Raw genomic sequence first — 16,960 nt, 5'->3', positions numbered from 1 at the left:
AGCCCCAACCTGATGAAGCGAAGGACTGGTTCTTCCAGAGAAACTGACTTTTTATCTCTTCTCCTTGTGTGAGGCATTGTTCCATTCAGTGCCTGCCTCTGAAGCTCCTCCCTGTAAGTGACCTTGAACCTTGGCACATCAGGACCCAGAGCCCAGGGCACAGCGGATCCCTAAAGATATGCTTGGCAGATGTGAGGTGGACCACACTGGTGGTTAAGGCTCTGAGACAAAGGGCAGCTGGTGTACACTGCTGCAGAATGGCTGGGCTTAAAAGTTAACCATCCACTCAAAAGCCAGGAGAAAGAAACAGAAGGTGGGGGTGGTGCACTGGGGTTTGATTGACATTTAGAGACAAGTCCTCATGTGGTGGGATCGGGAGAGAAGAGGATAGACATGTGTCAAATCTTAAATATCTCCCATATGGTGTCAACTCTAAGAGGACTAGTGAAGAGCAATGTCTGGACCTCTTCACTCATGACTCTGAATACCAGGAGGTTTCCAACTTGAGAAGGCTCCAGGTCTCACTGCAGCATGTAAACCACCAGCCCTGTCCAGTCTCTTCCCATGAAATGCATTCTTTTTCCTCAAAGGATGTACTGCAAGCAGGACTCTTCTTATTAGAATAAGTGATGTCAAGAAGAAGCATAGGAGGGAACTTTGAGGTATTAAGTAGCAGAGAAGGTGGACTTCCATTCAGAAACTCTACCATTTCCCACCATGCTGTACAGTGGCTCCGACTATGGAAAAACTAGGCTGGAGACTGGGGCCTTTGAACTAATAATACACAACGGCTTTCCTAGCCATTGGCTTTTACTTTCTCTTCATGACTAGGTGGGGCTATGCTAATGATGTGAATGAGATGAACAGCATCATTTAGATGAGAACACACAAATGAGGTGTGCAGACCAATAATGAAGGAATTGGTCAGTCTTGCCATCAGGCCAGCCTTCTACTGATGCTACTCGGAGGCAGAAAATGAGAATCTTACTATCTCTGAGAAGTGGAGAGTGCAACAGTGCCTCCTTAAGGGTTAGTCAAACTCCTGGATGAGGCAGAGACAGATGGAGATCCACACGCAGCAGCAGCAGCATAGTCATAAGTACAATATGTGAGTTCTGTGTGCATTGCAATGGATCAGTAGACCCAGTAGTTGAGGATCAAGAGCCCTGGGAGGGACAATTGATGTGAATAAGATGGATATGAATAGATGTGGAAGCCTGGGATCATGTGTGAACTCACAAAAATTGTTTCTCACTGTGTTACATAGGGACTCTTTCTCTGGTTGAGTAAGGAGCGATCAGATACTCAAATCAGTCTGACTGTTTTCACAGGGCCAGGGACTTCAGGACAATGTGTGGCTTAGCCCTGAGAGACCTTGCCCAACTTGTTCTGAACCTCTCCCTTCAGAGGCATCTCAGTGCGGCTCATCAGGGGATGTGCCCTATCCTGGTAACCCCCCTGATTCTCTCAGGGGATCCAGCTGAGAAGGAGGATCAGTTTTGGAGAGAATGAGAAAGTGGGCACGACATCTGTAAACCTCACCGGATGCATAGCTGAGGAGTCAGAGTGCTACTAGGTAGAACTGCTCCCTGAATTTTTCTTGTCAGAAATCTTAACAGTAAGGGACCCTGATGGGACAATGCTCAAGTACTTGCCTTTTGGCAATCCAAACTCACTATGGGATCTATGAGTGAAGGAGTTCATCATTTTGAGATCTATGAAGAACTGATACATAAGTATATATGGAGACCGTATAAAAGTAAAACAAGCAAACAAACCAACCCAACAAAACACAAAACCAGCAAAACCAAAATCCAGGTCTTCAGAAGATGAAAGATCTTTCCCCTAGAGATAACAGAAGCAATACGAGGAGAGAATATTGAATATACCACCTACTGCCAGAAAAACAAACTGTCATGGAAGAAGGACAACCAGAAGGGTCCTTAGCAATGAGTATAGAAAGGTTTCATTTAACATATTTTGAATCTGCTATCGGAAGTGGCCAGTTCCCAGAGAGGGACATCATGCTAGGTAAACGAGGGTCAATGAAAAAGGGAAAAAATCCTCAATGATAATGATGACACAGTGATTTCAGCAAAGTTTGTGAGGATGGCACGGCACTCGATGATGTTTCATTCTATTGCAAGTGGAGTTGTTATGAGCTAAAGTCAGCTCCACAAGCTGATAACAGCAAATAGAAAGAATTTTTAAATTAAAAAGAATACTTTGTAACCATTAAAGATATTTATGTATTCACATAAATGTGTTTTGATAAGTTAGGAAAAGACAATCAGGTAGTGACTATCTGGAAACTGATTTTAATAACCTAAAAATATGTAAATGAGCAATAAGTATTTATCAGAAATATTTTAAAATTATAAAAAGATGAACTTAGTTTACAAAATGGCTCAAATAACAGTCAACTTAAAGACAACAAACTATAACTGTGTCTACAGGAACTTGAGAAAAAATTAACACAGAAAGAAAAGTCTAAATGGAATCAGGAAAGCAGAGAGCCATTAAAATGTTCTACTTTTACTCTTGGGAACAATTTTAAGAGCTTAACAAAGTAAAATGTGTAAGATGACAACTTGAAACTTAAGCAGTATAGAAATAAAATTGTACACTTTAGTGCATTTAATGAAAACACTGTTATATATCTTTTATATATAATTCTAGCATATAGAGATTAAAATTTAGCTGCACTAATGTCTTATGCTATGTAAATAAAATTCCTTATAGCTTCTTTTTAATAAAATTTGTCATTCACAAAATAGTTGCTTTGATAAATATGTTTTCAGCTAAACTAGGTCACACCTGTGTTCAAGGCTCAGGTTGCTACCCAGCTGGCATCATTCTGCACTAGAGATGGAAAGATTCAGAAAGTTAATAACTGGTAATTTGAAGAATTGCTTTGGATCATGATTCTACATCATGATTATCCTGTTTTCTGGAAATTGCCTCTGCTGGAATAGTGGAGTATAAACAAACAAAAAAGTAATTTGTTACCAGGGACTTCCCACATAATGTACATTTTCCAGGAATATGGTATTTAACCACATCCCAAAACTCCAAAAATAAAATAAACAAAATAAAATACTTTTTTTACAATGCATATGATCACTTTTACTTTGTAATATAACTGTAAGCTTCTGAAACAGTATGATGTCTATGTGTCCAATAAAAACATAATTGAGTAACATTTTATCATCATCATTTTTCCTTTTGCAATTTGTATGCGTGCCAGGAAAGTTTGCCAACTGTTTCCCCGATGTATCAGGTTAAATAACTGTAAATTTAAACAGAATCAATTTATGCCAGGAAAGTACTTTAAATCGCTGTCCAGCTTCCTTCTGGTTTACTCGCCCTCAACACTGAATGCAATCCCTAGAGCAGTGTTTTTAACTCAGTCCTCTTAATTTAAGGTAGTTTATCTCTCCCATTTCACTCTATTTCTTCCAAGATTATAGATATTAGACACATTAAAGAGAAGGAGACAATTTAAAAATAAACAACATAAAAATATTAGATGGTGATATGTTTTAGGCTTTTCTAATTCTTATTTTAATTGTGATTTTAACAAAAATTTAGAGAAAGATTTTCATTCAATCATTATACATTTTACCCTATCTGCTTCCCTTCCCCCTCCCCAAGTTGACTTTTTTATACTAGTTTGTTTACAAAACTTGAATACATTGTTTTCAAGAACTGATTCAATGGTGATATGCTTTATGAATGAAAATGAGTCAAACTTATGATATAGAACTTCCACCCATCTGTAATGTTGTCATAATGTGGTAGATTGGGTGATGCTGTAATGCTGAAAACTAAGTCAATTATATGTCAAATACTAGCAGTGCCATCCATGGTGGACAAGTTTCAATAGAACTTGTAGACTAATAGAATATGAAAAATGTTTAACTATGTAATTCTGAAAATTACTCAATTTAAGCCTGTGCCACAAAGAATATTTTTGGCTCTAGTGCTAGAAGATGAGTCTCCACGATTGAAAGATTTTATACAATATAACAATGGACTGGAACAAATCAACAAAGGAATTGGTCAGTCTTGCCATCAGGCCAGCCTTCTACTGACGCTACTCGGAGGCAGAAAATGAGAATCTTACTATCTCTGAGAAGTGGAGAGTGCAACAGATTTTTCCCAAGTATTCCTATTGTTGTTGGAAGGTACCACTGAGTTGACTATATAGCAACTCTTCGAACAAGAAATCTGAACCTTTCCCTATTCTGTGCAATTCTCACAGATCTCTAACATACTGGAGCCCATTGCTGTAGCCACTGCCAATCAATTTTGTTGATGGTTTCTTCTCTTTCACTAATTCCCTACCTTTCTTAATATGGTGTCCTTTTTCAAGGACTGGTCCTTCCTGACAAAAAGACCAAAGTTTATGAGCCAAGGTTTCACCATCTTTGCCTCTAAGGAACACTTTGGTTGCACTTCCTGCAAGGTACACTCTTGCTTGCTTTTTTGGTAGTTCATGGGATATTCAGTTCTCTTCTCAAACAACACATGTCAAGGGTATTGATTCTTTTCTATCTGCCATACTTACTCATTATCCAGATTTCACAATGATAAGAATTAATTTAAAAGATAACAGTCAGATTAGGCATATATTAGTCACTAAACTGATATCATTTCTCCTTAGTAGTTTAGAGAGTTCTTTAAAAAACAAACAAACCAACCTGGCTTTGATTATGCACCTTGGACTTCAAAGTTACATTTTTTTTTTCTTTAAATACTTTTTTTTTAATTTTTATAATGATTTACTTGCAAAGTTTGTATATATTGTTTCTCACACTGGATCTTTCCCAATTTCCTTTACCCACTTCTCCCTCCATCCATTGAATTTTGCCTTGTGATGATTAAGACCCTATCTTTCCTTCCCCCATTGGATCCTCTTACACATTCTGCAATTATGGTCTTATACAGTATTTGTCCTTACGGGACTGAATTATTTCACTTAGCATAATGCTCTCCAGTCTCTCCCAAGTTAGGCTGTTGCAGTTGTTATGTGCCATTGAGTCACTTGGAACTCATAGCGACCCTATGTACAACAGTCCTAAACTCTGCTCTGTACTATGCCAATCGCACCATCTCTGATACACCCGTTCCAATTACCCCAGTCACGGAATCAATCCACCTCATAGAGGGCCTTCCCCTCCTATGCTGTCCCTCCACCCTACCAAGCATGATGTCCCTCTCCAATTACCGGTCCTTCTTTACAACATGTCCAAAGTATGTTAGACGGAGCCTCAGAATCCTTGCCCCCAAGGAGCTGCCTAGTTTAACCCTTTCCAGGATGAATCTGTTTGTTTTCTTGGCAGTCCATGGTACCCTCAATACTCTTCTCCCACACCACAGCTCAAAGGCATCAATTCTCCTATCCGCCTTAGTCATTGTCCAACTCTCTGATGCATAACAAGTGATAGCAAAGACCATGGCCTGTATCAGATGCATCTTAATCTCCAGAGAGACACCATCGCTCTTCAGTACTTTGAAGAGGTCCCTAACAGCAGACTTCCTCATGGCAATACATCTTTTAATTTCCTGGCTACTGGTGCCAAGAGTGTTGACTGTGGAGCCAAGCAATCTAAAGCTGTGAACAATCTCAATCTCTTCATCATCTATCCTGATGCTGTCAATTGGCCCAGTGGTGAGAATCTTTGTCTTCTTGACATTGAGCCTCAATCCATATTGAAGGCTACAGTTCCTTACCCTTAGCAGTAAGCGCTTCAGGTCCTCCTCAGCTTCAGCAAGCAGGGTTGTGTCATTTGTGATTTACAAAACCATTGCCACTGCATACTTTTTTCTTTATCTTTTAAAGAAATCCTTTTCAGCAAATTTTTTAAAGAAATATTTTTCCTCTCCCTGATATCAGGTTGATTTAAATTAATAACAATATTCCATCAAGTTTCAGAGGCTGTAAATCTTAAGGGAGAAAACTGAATATTCTTCTCCCTTGAAGCCACTGGTAGATTCAAATCATTAGAAATGTGTGACATTCTGGTTAGCGCAGGAGAGTCTTGAATATACCATGGACTGCCAAGAAAACAAATAGGTCCGTCTCAGAAAGGGTGAAACCAAGTATCTCCTTGGAGACTAGGATTTTGAAGCTCTGCCTCACTTACTTTGGGCACAGGGTCAGGAGAGATTGGTCCTTGGGGAAAGACATAATGCTTAGAAGGGTGGACAGACAGCACAGGAGAGGAGACCCCAGATGAGATGGATTGATAGAGTAACTAGGGCAACAGGAATTGGTGTGTCAGAGTCAGTGAGACTGGCTCAGGACATGGAAGTGTTCAGAACTGCTGTTCATAGGGACACTATACATCGTAGGTGACTCAATGACACATAAAAACAATAACATGACAGGTTCAGAAGCAGGAATGGCATCCACCTTCTAAACCACATGCCTCTGGAAACTTTATAAACGTTGATAAATGTTGATAGTTGTAGAAAGGCTTCAGGCCTTTTGTTCATACTGTTGCTATGAGTTGTGTTCAACTTGAAAACAATCAACAAAAACTACAGTAACATTCTAGATACTATACAAGCAGATTTCCTTCATTGATTACTTAATCAGTAGGCATTGATTGTGGAGCCAATAAAATGAAATAATTGACTACTTCAGTCTATCTATCATAGCATTAATTATTGGTACATTTAGAGAATTTTTGTTTACTTTTAATAATCTATAACCCATATTGGAGGCTGTATAAAGTTTTTAAGTTTTTAAGCTCATCACATTTTCTTTATTTTCTATAAGCATGTTGTGTCATCTGCATATTTCAACGTGTTAATGAGTTTTTGCTTTTTTTGTGAAATATACTTCTTTATATAATATAGGCTGACTCTGAGAAGAATGGGAATCCCAGAACACTTGATTGTTCTAATAAGAAACTTATACTTGGACCAGGAGGTAGTCGTCAGAACAGAGCAAGGGAACACTGCATGGTTCAAAATTGGGAAGGGCGTACACCAGGGATGCATCCTATCTCCATACCTTTTCAACCTATATGCAGAACAGGTTATCCTGGAGGCTGAGCTCTATGAGGAGAAATGTGTGGTCTCCTCTATGAGGAGAAATGTGGACGATTTATCAACAACCTGCGTTATACGGATGACACAACCCTGCTTGCTGACACGGAAGAGGACCTGAAGCGTCTTCTGCAGAGTGTCAAGGACTGCAGCCTCCAATATGGATTGAGGCTCAATGTCAAGAAGACAAAGATTCTCACCACTGGACCAATTGGCAGCATCAGGATGGATGGTGAAAAGATTGAGATTGTTCACAGCTTTAGTTTGCTTGCCTCCATAGTCAACAGTCTTGGCACCAGCAGCCAGGAAATTAAAAGGCGCATTGCCATGGGAAAGTCTGCTGTTAGGGACCTCTCCAAAGTACTGAAGAGCAATGGTGTCTCTCTGGAGACTAAAGTGTGTCTGATACAGGCTATGGTCTTCGCAATCACTTGTTATGCATCAGAGAGTTGGACAACGACCAAGGAGGATAGAAGGAGAATTGATGCCTTTGAGCTGTGGTGCTGGAGAAGAGTATTGAGAATACCATGGACTGTTAGGAAGACAAACAGATTTGTCCTGGAAAGGGTTAAACCGGGTGGCTTCTTGGAGGCAAGGATTCTGAGGCTCCGTTTAACATACTTCGGACATGCTGTGAGGAGAGACCAGTCCTTAGAGAGGGACATCATGCTTGGGAGGGTGGAGGGACGGCGCAGGAGAGGAAGGCCCTCTATGAGGTGGATTGATTCAGTGACTGGGATAGTTGGGTTGGGAGTGTCAGAGACAGTGCGATTGGCACAGGACAGAGCGGAGTTTAGGGCTGTTGTACATAGGGTCGCTATGAGTTGCAAGCGACTCGACGGCACATAACAACAACAACATATAATATAGGAGAAATGTGATGTAAGGATTGGTGGAAGATCTATCAACAATCTGCCATATGCAGATGACACAACCCTGCTTGCTGAATCTGAAGAGGACCTGAAGCACTTGCTGCAGAAGGTCAAGGACTGCAGCCTTCAATATGGATTGAGGCTCAATATCAAGAAGGCAAAGATTCTCACCACTTGATCAATTGGCAGCATCAGGATGAATGGTGAAGAATAGCTTCTAAAAATATTTACATACATACAGATGTGATAGGTTTGGGGGAACAGTACAACCCTGATGCACATATTTGTGAATTTTAAAATATGCAATGTCCCCTTGTTCTACTAAATGACTGCTTCTTGGTTCAAGTACAAATACTCCCGAGTATAAATATATTTTGGAGAAGCCATATTTCTAATGTTTCTCTTAATATATTCCAACATACAAATGTTTTTTGTGCAGTAAGCAACATATGAGGAAACATCTTTGTGGTATTCTCTGTTCTAAGTCATATTCCACCTGATGTTTGTAGTAATAATCATAGCCCATCTACCCTAAATTTAGGTTGTGCTCTGTGAACAACCTATCCCCAGTTGATGCATTGCCCTAGTCAATTTTAAAATATTCTTACTCATTGTTTTAATTCTGTTTAATAGTAATGATATAATGGTATAAATCTAAATTCATCTGGATCACCTTTGTTCAAAATAGAAATAAGGATCCTCTTTCAGTTGGTAGACAGCGTCAAAATTTCTTCACTTAGAATGACAATATAAAATCTTACAACTAATTCTAGAAATATCTCAACTATTATACTATCAATTTTAGGTGCTAGGATTTTCACTGAAGGCTTCATTCAGTGAAGCCCAGAATTTTTCCTTTTGTACCATTGGTTCTTTATCACATACTGTATCCTGAAATGTGTGAATATTGATTTATTCATTTTAGTACAGTGACTGTGCATTCCTCTCATCTTCTTTTGCTATATCTTATATAATTCAGTATTTTTTCCTATAGAATCTTCTATTTAAGTATTTCTCCCTTAGGGTTTTTATTTTCAGTATAAAAAATATCAAACAAGTACTTAAAAAAAAACACACACAAAAATCCCCAAATCCATCTAGTTCTTTGTACCTTTTGTTATAATTCTTTATAATTTGAAGTATTTTTTGAAATAGTAGGTTTGGCTGTCTTTATTACTCTTTAGCTTATTATAGTCTACCTACATACTAGAGAAAGTTCCACAATTACATATTACTTATGTTTTGGTGTTTTGTTTATTTTCTATGTTTTTAATAACTATTTGTTCTTGTAGGCTGTCCTTGTTGCTATACTAAATTCTTCTGTTCTTTTGTTAATAATGTCCAATGCAACAAGTTTCTTAAAATGTTTCTGAGCAATATTGAATCATTTGCATAGTGAAGTTTGTTGATCAGTTTCCTACAAATTCTGGTGTTACATTCTTCTTCACATAGTACAATCTCTTGTATGATTTGTTTATATATATGTATATATATATATAAATATATATATTGCATAGTTATGAAAAAAGAATACAACCATGATACAGACCATTCTTGATTTTAAACCATGTTGTATCTTCTTTTTCTGTTGCAACACTTGTTTCATGGTATATGTAAAAATTTGGTAATAGCACAATTAAATGTTCCAGAATTCTCATTCTTCTCATTGTTATTCATCATTTTTTATGATCTACACAAACATCTTTTCATAGTTAATGCAATTCAAATAAATGTCTTTATATTATCATGTTCTTTCAGCCAATATATTTTTAAATAATAATATTAATACATATTTTTGCATATGTTGTTGTTAAGTGCTGTTGAGCTGTAGACAACTCATCGTGACCCTGTAAACAAAAGGCCTGACCACTTGTATAATTTTCATTGTTTCTCCAAGTTCATAGAGTTTCCAGAGGGAAGCTATTTTGGAAGAGGATGACACTCCGGCTTCCAAGCTTGTTTTAATTGGAAATCCCCACCAAACACTGTCCACCATGAGTAACCATTATCATATATTGTAGCACATCAATGTTACAGTGTATTATTTGCATATATGTGCAAATAATATCACTAACAGTGCTGTATTAGCTTGTGCCAAAAGTGTTGATTGTGGGGCTGAGCAAACTGCAACTGTTAGCAAGCTCAATTCCTTCTTCATCCATCATGTTGCTGCCAGTTGTCCCAGTGGTGAATCTTTGTCTTTTTGAGGTTGAGCTTCAAACCACATTGAAGACTACAGTCGTTGACTTTCTGCGGCAAGTGCTTCTGCTCCTCGTCAGTTTCAGCAAGCAAGGTTTTGTTGTCTGCATAACGTAGGTTGTTGATAAGTCCTCCTCCAATCCTGATGCCACATTCCTCCTCATAAAGCCTTCTGAATGATCTGTTCTGCATATAGATTTGAAAGTTATGGAGACAAGATGCATTCTTGACACACTCTTTTCCTGATTTTGAACCTTACAGTGTTTCTCTGCTCTGTTCCAAGGAGTGCTTCCTGGTCCAAGTGTAGGTTTTGCATAACCACAATCAAGTGTTCTGAGATTCCTGTTCTCCTCATGGTTAGCCACAATTTTTTGAGCTCCACAGAACTGAAGACCTTTGCACAGTCAGTGAAATACAGATATCCCTCTGGTACAGTTTGCTTTTTGCCAAGATCCATCTGACATTGGTGATAATATCTCTAGTGTCATGACCTCTTCTAAGCCCAGATTGTATTTCTGGTGTTGTTGTTGTTGTTATGTGCCGTCGAGTCGTTTGCAACTCATAGCGACCCTATGTACAACAGCCCTAAACCCTGCTCTATCCTGTGCCAATCGCACTGCCTCTGACACACCCATCCCGATTACCCCAGTCACTGAATCAATCCATCTCATAGAGGGTCTTCCCCTCTTGCACCGTCCCTCCACCCTCCCAAACATGATGTCCTTCTCCAAGGAACTGTCCCTCCTTGAAACATGCCCAAAATATGTCAGACGAAGCCCCAGAATCCTTGCCTCCAAAGAGTAGCTTGGCTTAATCCTCTCCAGGATGAATCTATTTATTTTCTTGGCAGTCCATGGTACATTCAATACTCTTCTCCAGCACCACAGCTCAAAGGCATCAATTCTCCTTCTGTCCTCCCTAGTCATTGTCCAACTTTCTGGTACATAAAAAGTGATTGTAAAGACCATGGCCTGTATCAGGTGCACCTTAGTCTCTAAAGAGACACCGTTGCTCTTGAGTACTTTAGAGAGGTCCCTAAAAGCAGACTTTCCCAATCGCAATATGTTTTTTGATTTCCTGATTGCTGGTACCAAGAGTGTTGACCGTGGAGCCAAGCATTCTGAAGCTGTGAACAATCTCAATCTCTTCGCCATCCATCCTGATGCTACCAATTGGTCCAGTGGTGAGAATCTTTGTCTTCTTGACACTGAGCCTCAGTCCATACTGAAGGCTTCAGTCCTTGACCCTCTGCAGCAAATTCATGAGGTTCTCCTCAGTTTCAGCAAGCAGGGTTGTGTCATCTGCATAATGCAGATTGTTAATAGATCTTCCACCAATCCTGATGTCACGATTCTCCTCATAGAGCCCAGCCGCTCAGATAATCTGCTCTGCGTACAGGTTGAAAAGGTATGGAGATAGGACACATCCCTGGCATACACCCTTCCCAATTTTGAACCATACAGTGTTACCTTGCTCTGTTCTGACTACTGCCTCTTGGTCCAAGTACAGCTTTCGCATTAGCACCATTAAATGTTCTGGGATTCCCATTCTTCTCAGAGTCAGCCACAGTTTGTTATGATCCACACAGTCAAATGCCTTTGCATAATCAATGAAACACAGATAGACATTCCTCTGGTATTCCCTGCTTTCAGCTAAGATCCATCTAACATTAGCTACAATATCCCTGGTACCACGACCCCTTCTAAACCCAGCCTGAACTTCTGGCAGTTCTCTGCTGATGTGCTGTTCCAGTCGTTTTTGGATAATCTGCAGTAGAATTTTGCTGGTAGTTCTCTGTAAATGTGCTGTTCTAGTTGTTTCTGGGTGAGCTTCAGCACCATTTTTCTTGCATGTGATATAAATGATATTGCATGGTAATTTCCATACTCTGTTGGGTTACTTTATTTATTTATTTAACTTGGTTTTTACTTATTTTTTATTTTATTTCAAGCAAAACACTTTAATAGGTATTTTTCTAAAAAGATAAATAAAGGGTAAGAAAACATTTCTTGCTGGGTACACAAGACAATACAATAACTTTGAAAAGCATTTTGACCTTTATTGTTCAACTTAAACATTCAATTAACATAAAATTTAGACATCTATATCCTTGGATATTTACCGCAAATGTGTGAAACCTATATTCATGCACACAAAAAAATACAGATAATGATAAATGAAGGAACCCAGCCTCTAAGTCTGTATGCTGCATGATATCCTAGAAAAGATTAAAACTAGGAGCAGAAAATAGGAACTGGAACAAGAGAGGAATACAAAAGAGAGAGTGAGAATTTTCTGGGTTGATTGGTTCTGTATCTGAAATGTGATGGTTGTTATATGACTGTATGCATGCATTTTTAAAAGTTAGAGCTATGCATTGAAAAGGAAGAATTTTACTGTACGTGACTTGAGCTTCAAATAATCTTACTAAGGCCAGATATTAAATTCTAATAGTCCCATTGCTTTAGAAATGGCTAATGAACTTACTTGAATTTAAAGATTAAATTAAATGTTCCTCAGTGCAAGAAACAAAAACTAAACTTAATAATTACTGTTGGCTGAGTACCTATTATTTGCATGACACTGATAATTGTTTTAAATAGATTATTTTTAATCCTCAACAGTCCTCTGAACATAGTGTTATCTTCATTTAAAAGAGCAAGTAAACTGAAAATCAAAGATTGAGAGCTACACTTGTGTGTAAATGCCTTAAAAACTTGGTCATCTCTGCAGCATTTTTAGTTATTCTAGTAAATCTAGTAAAAAATGTTTTAAACAGGGGATAATGCAAACACAGACCAATATTTTAATTGTCATTACATGAACATAAGAATACTGCAAAAGTCTACTAAATTATAGACATTGTCTAAAAGTTTACATGAAATAACTATGACCCCTTCATACAGTAAAAGTGATTTTGATGTATTCAACTTGATCATTTTACTGAAATTTTCATATAGTCTTTGTCAATTGTCTGATAGAATTTTTTTTTAATTCATTCATTGCTTTACATTTTCTTCTGTCTTCCCTCCCCTAGTCCACTTTGAAATGTGCCACCTTTTTCCAGGTTGTTGCCATACATTCAATACTTAACCATGTATTTCCTCTTCTTTCTGTTCCAATGCAATGATCATTGTGTATCTACACTTTTTATAAACTCCCCTCAGCCCCTCATGTCAATTCTAATTTATAACAGCATTGTTTATCACTTTCTTTTTTTATTTTTTAAAAAGCCAAATTATACTACTAAACTAAACAGCTGTGTGTGAAAGCAGTGGTGGAGATAGGTCTTGAACCCAAAGCCAAATCATAGAAATCTTATAAAAAGTTTTTCTAAAATAAGAATCATATATGCAGATTTTTAGGAGGTGGTGGTGTGGGAGTATTAACTATTTTTCCTTTGTCTTATATAGCCAACAATTTGAAATAACTAAATTTGTAATGGGTGGGAAAAGAGCAGCTCATGATGTTAACACTCTAAAGAGGAAAACTCAGCGCAAGAATGGATGTGGACAAAGCTTGGTGGTCAATGATAATAGGGAGTTAAACTTTCACCTACTGATCTTCACCAGGGAAATGCTCTCTCACCAAGTATTTAAACATCATTAGCATTGCAGACCTTTCATTTAACATGATGTTAATCTGAACACATATGGGGCACAGCAAATTATCCTCCATTTATGGAGGTGAGCAAATAAGGGTTGGTGTCAAGAAAAAAGCCATTACATTGTCCAGTCTGTCAGGAGTGCACAATTGTCCAGCATGGCACTGAAGTTGGGCCCAACTTTTTATTTTTGCAAGAATATTTTTGCCATGAACTACATAAACACTATTTAACCTCTCCGGCCTCTTTCAATGATTTCCCAGCCTCTGTGGTGGAAGTTGTCACAGCAATTTTCTCTACCTCCAGGAAACTACTTTCCAGGATGGAGATTTTCATCTCAGGGGGAGGAGCCAGTTTAGAACAACTCTCCTCAGAAACCCTGTTCTTTTCCTTAGACTTATTCTCCTTGTCCACTTTTGGTTATCACTGTAGTTGGATATTTGCACCGTCCCCTACGGCACATAAACCCTTTTTAATGTGGAAACCACCTTTGAAGGAGTCAATTGTAATTTTCCTCCTTGATGTCTCAGTGAAGGTTGTTAATTGGTGGCAACTCAGATTCAGCCTTCTTCCGTGGTCTAAAGTCATCCTTACTTTGTGAACAGGAAGCTTTTTCTACTTTCCATCTTCTCTCCCCACCCCCACCTCCGAAGTCTCCCGAAGTATGTCTACCTGTTTTTATTGACTATGAAAAATAGTTTGGCTGTTAAGATCACAACAAATTATGGTTAATATTGAGAAGAATAAGAACAACAGGACACTTAATTGTGCTCATATGAAACCTAAACCTAGACAAAGAAGTTGTTGTCAAAAGAGAAAATGGAAATAGTGCATGGTTTAAAATCAAGAAAGCCATGTCAGGACTGAATTTTTTCTCTCTATATCTGGGGCTTCGTCCGACATACTTTGGACACATTGTAAGGAGAGACAGGTCCTTGGAGAGGGACATCATGCTTGGGAGGGTGGAGGGACAGCGCAGGAGGGGAAGGTCCCCTATGAGGTGGATTTATTCAGTGACTGAGGTAATCGGGATTGGAGTGTCAGAGACAGTGCGATTGGCACAGGACAGAGCGGAGTTTAGGGCTGTTGTACATAGGGTCGTTATGAGGGAAATTGGTATGTTTGGTTGAGTGACCGCTTCTGGCAGTTCTTAATTTTCCCATACGAGTTCAAATATTCTTCCTCTTTCTGCTCCACAGAATCTGATTCCATTGTGAATTCTCCGTTGAGGTAAACATGAGGTTGATGAAACTCTTCTTAGTTCTAAAATGATGTCATCCTTTTTAGGAATAGGAATAAATACAGATCTCTTCTAGTCAGTTGTCCAGTGATTGATTAAGGATGTAACTTTTTTCAATGAGTATTATCTAAATGATGAGTGGGATAATGATTTTCAGAAAACTGCATTTTAGATGGGCCACATCTCCCCTGAAATTCATGGCCTCGGAAGCTTAAAGGGAGAGTCAACCATGAATAACTTCTTACTGGAAGTCAATGGCAAACAGAAGGAGCATCTTGGTTACATATTTTACAAGAAAGCTTTGTGGTTTTGGTTTTTTTGTTCCTTTTCACAAGAAGGAGAAAATTAATAATAAGAGGTAATTGTTCTATCAAGTATTACTTTGCTTATACAAGGGTAATAATAATAGAAATATAAAGGAACGTTTTCACTTAAGATTTATCTAACTCCAATAGACAGAATTTTCTACAAAATTATACTGTATTTGTTAGAAACAATCAAGTTTGTACTGGCTCATGACTGGCCTTCTAGTGGGCTTTAAAAGGCAGTAAATTGCACTGAAGGAAATTGCTCACCTTTCTCTCATGAAGAGATGGTGAGTTAGAACATTGTACTTTGGGTTCCTCTAGTATTTATAGGGTTTTCTGAGTGTTGTACAATGAATAAAGATGACAGAAGAATTGATGTCTTTGAGCTGTGGTGTTGGAGAAGAGCACTGAACATCCCATGGACCATGAAAAGAACAAACAAATATTTGTTGAAGAGGGTGGGGCTAGAGTGCTCCTTGGAGGTAAGCTCCTTAATACTAAGCCACCAGAGGACAAGTAACTACATTGTAAAATTACATAATCAGAGTAGAAATAACAACTCCAGATTTTCACTGTGTTGATGTTACATGCCCCTATGTCTACTGTGAGCCGTACATAATGACTCTATGAACAGTGGGTTTGAATTCTGACCTATTCTGTGCTCTCATCTGAAGCCCATTGGCACAGCCACTTGTCAACCATCTTATTGTGATCCTCCTTTTACATTGACTCTCCATCTTCCAAGAATGATGTCTTTCTCCAAGGAGTTCCCTCTCCTTGAATGTATGTGAAATGGATTTTACCTTTCTTGCTTCTAAGAAGCACCCTGGTCTCACTTTCTCTGAGACAGATCTGTTCTGGTTTTGTGTTTTGTTTTGTTTTTTCTCTTGACAGTCCAAGGAATATTCAGTAGTCTTCCAACACTATAATTCAAAGGCATTGATTATCCATAGTTATTTTCAAACTTTCAGATGTGTAACAAGCAATTGGGAAGAGCTTCAGTGGCTTCATGTCAAGAAGCTGCACTGCAATCTTGAAGATACACACAGCTTAAATCCACCTGCTTCTCTGTGGGAGAAAGATGTACTATCTCCCCTCACGTGATTAATTAACTGCCTCTAAAAACACACTGGACAGTTCCAACTTGAAGGTGTACAACAACAATAGTGACTTGAATCAGGGAGCTCTGGTTGTTTATTGATAAGAAGCTGTACTGCAACCTTAAAGGTACATGGTTCAAATCCATCAGGTGCTCTGTGGGAGAAGGATGGATCATCTCCTCCAATGTGTTCTATTGCCTCTGAAAACCTGCTGGATGGCAAGTTATGATGTGCTACCAACTCTATAGTACATAACAATAAGTTAACTTGAATAAGGGGTATCTTCGTCTTTAAACAAATATCTGGAGAGATTCCTGATAGCAGGTTTTCCCAGTGAAGCACACCTTTTGATTTTTTGACTACTGATTCCAAGGGGTTGTTTTTTGTTTTGTTTTGTCAAAGCAAGATGAAATTATAGGCAACTTTAATGTTTTCTCCATGTACCATGATGTTGTATATTGGCCAAGTTGTAAGAATTTTTGGCTTCTTGATGTTTAAACATAATCTATATTGGAGTGTATCTGTAATCTTTGTTCTTCTGCAGCAAGCACTAAGCAGAAAGAAGATAATTGCAGAAG

Source organism: Elephantulus edwardii, unplaced genomic scaffold, assembly GCF_000299155.1.
Source record: "Elephantulus edwardii isolate Elephantulus edwardi_28Jun2011 unplaced genomic scaffold, EleEdw1.0 scaffold00300, whole genome shotgun sequence".
In the NCBI taxonomy this organism is placed as follows: Eukaryota; Metazoa; Chordata; class Mammalia; order Macroscelidea; family Macroscelididae; genus Elephantulus; species Elephantulus edwardii.
Note: the sequence above shows the minus strand (reverse complement) of the source record.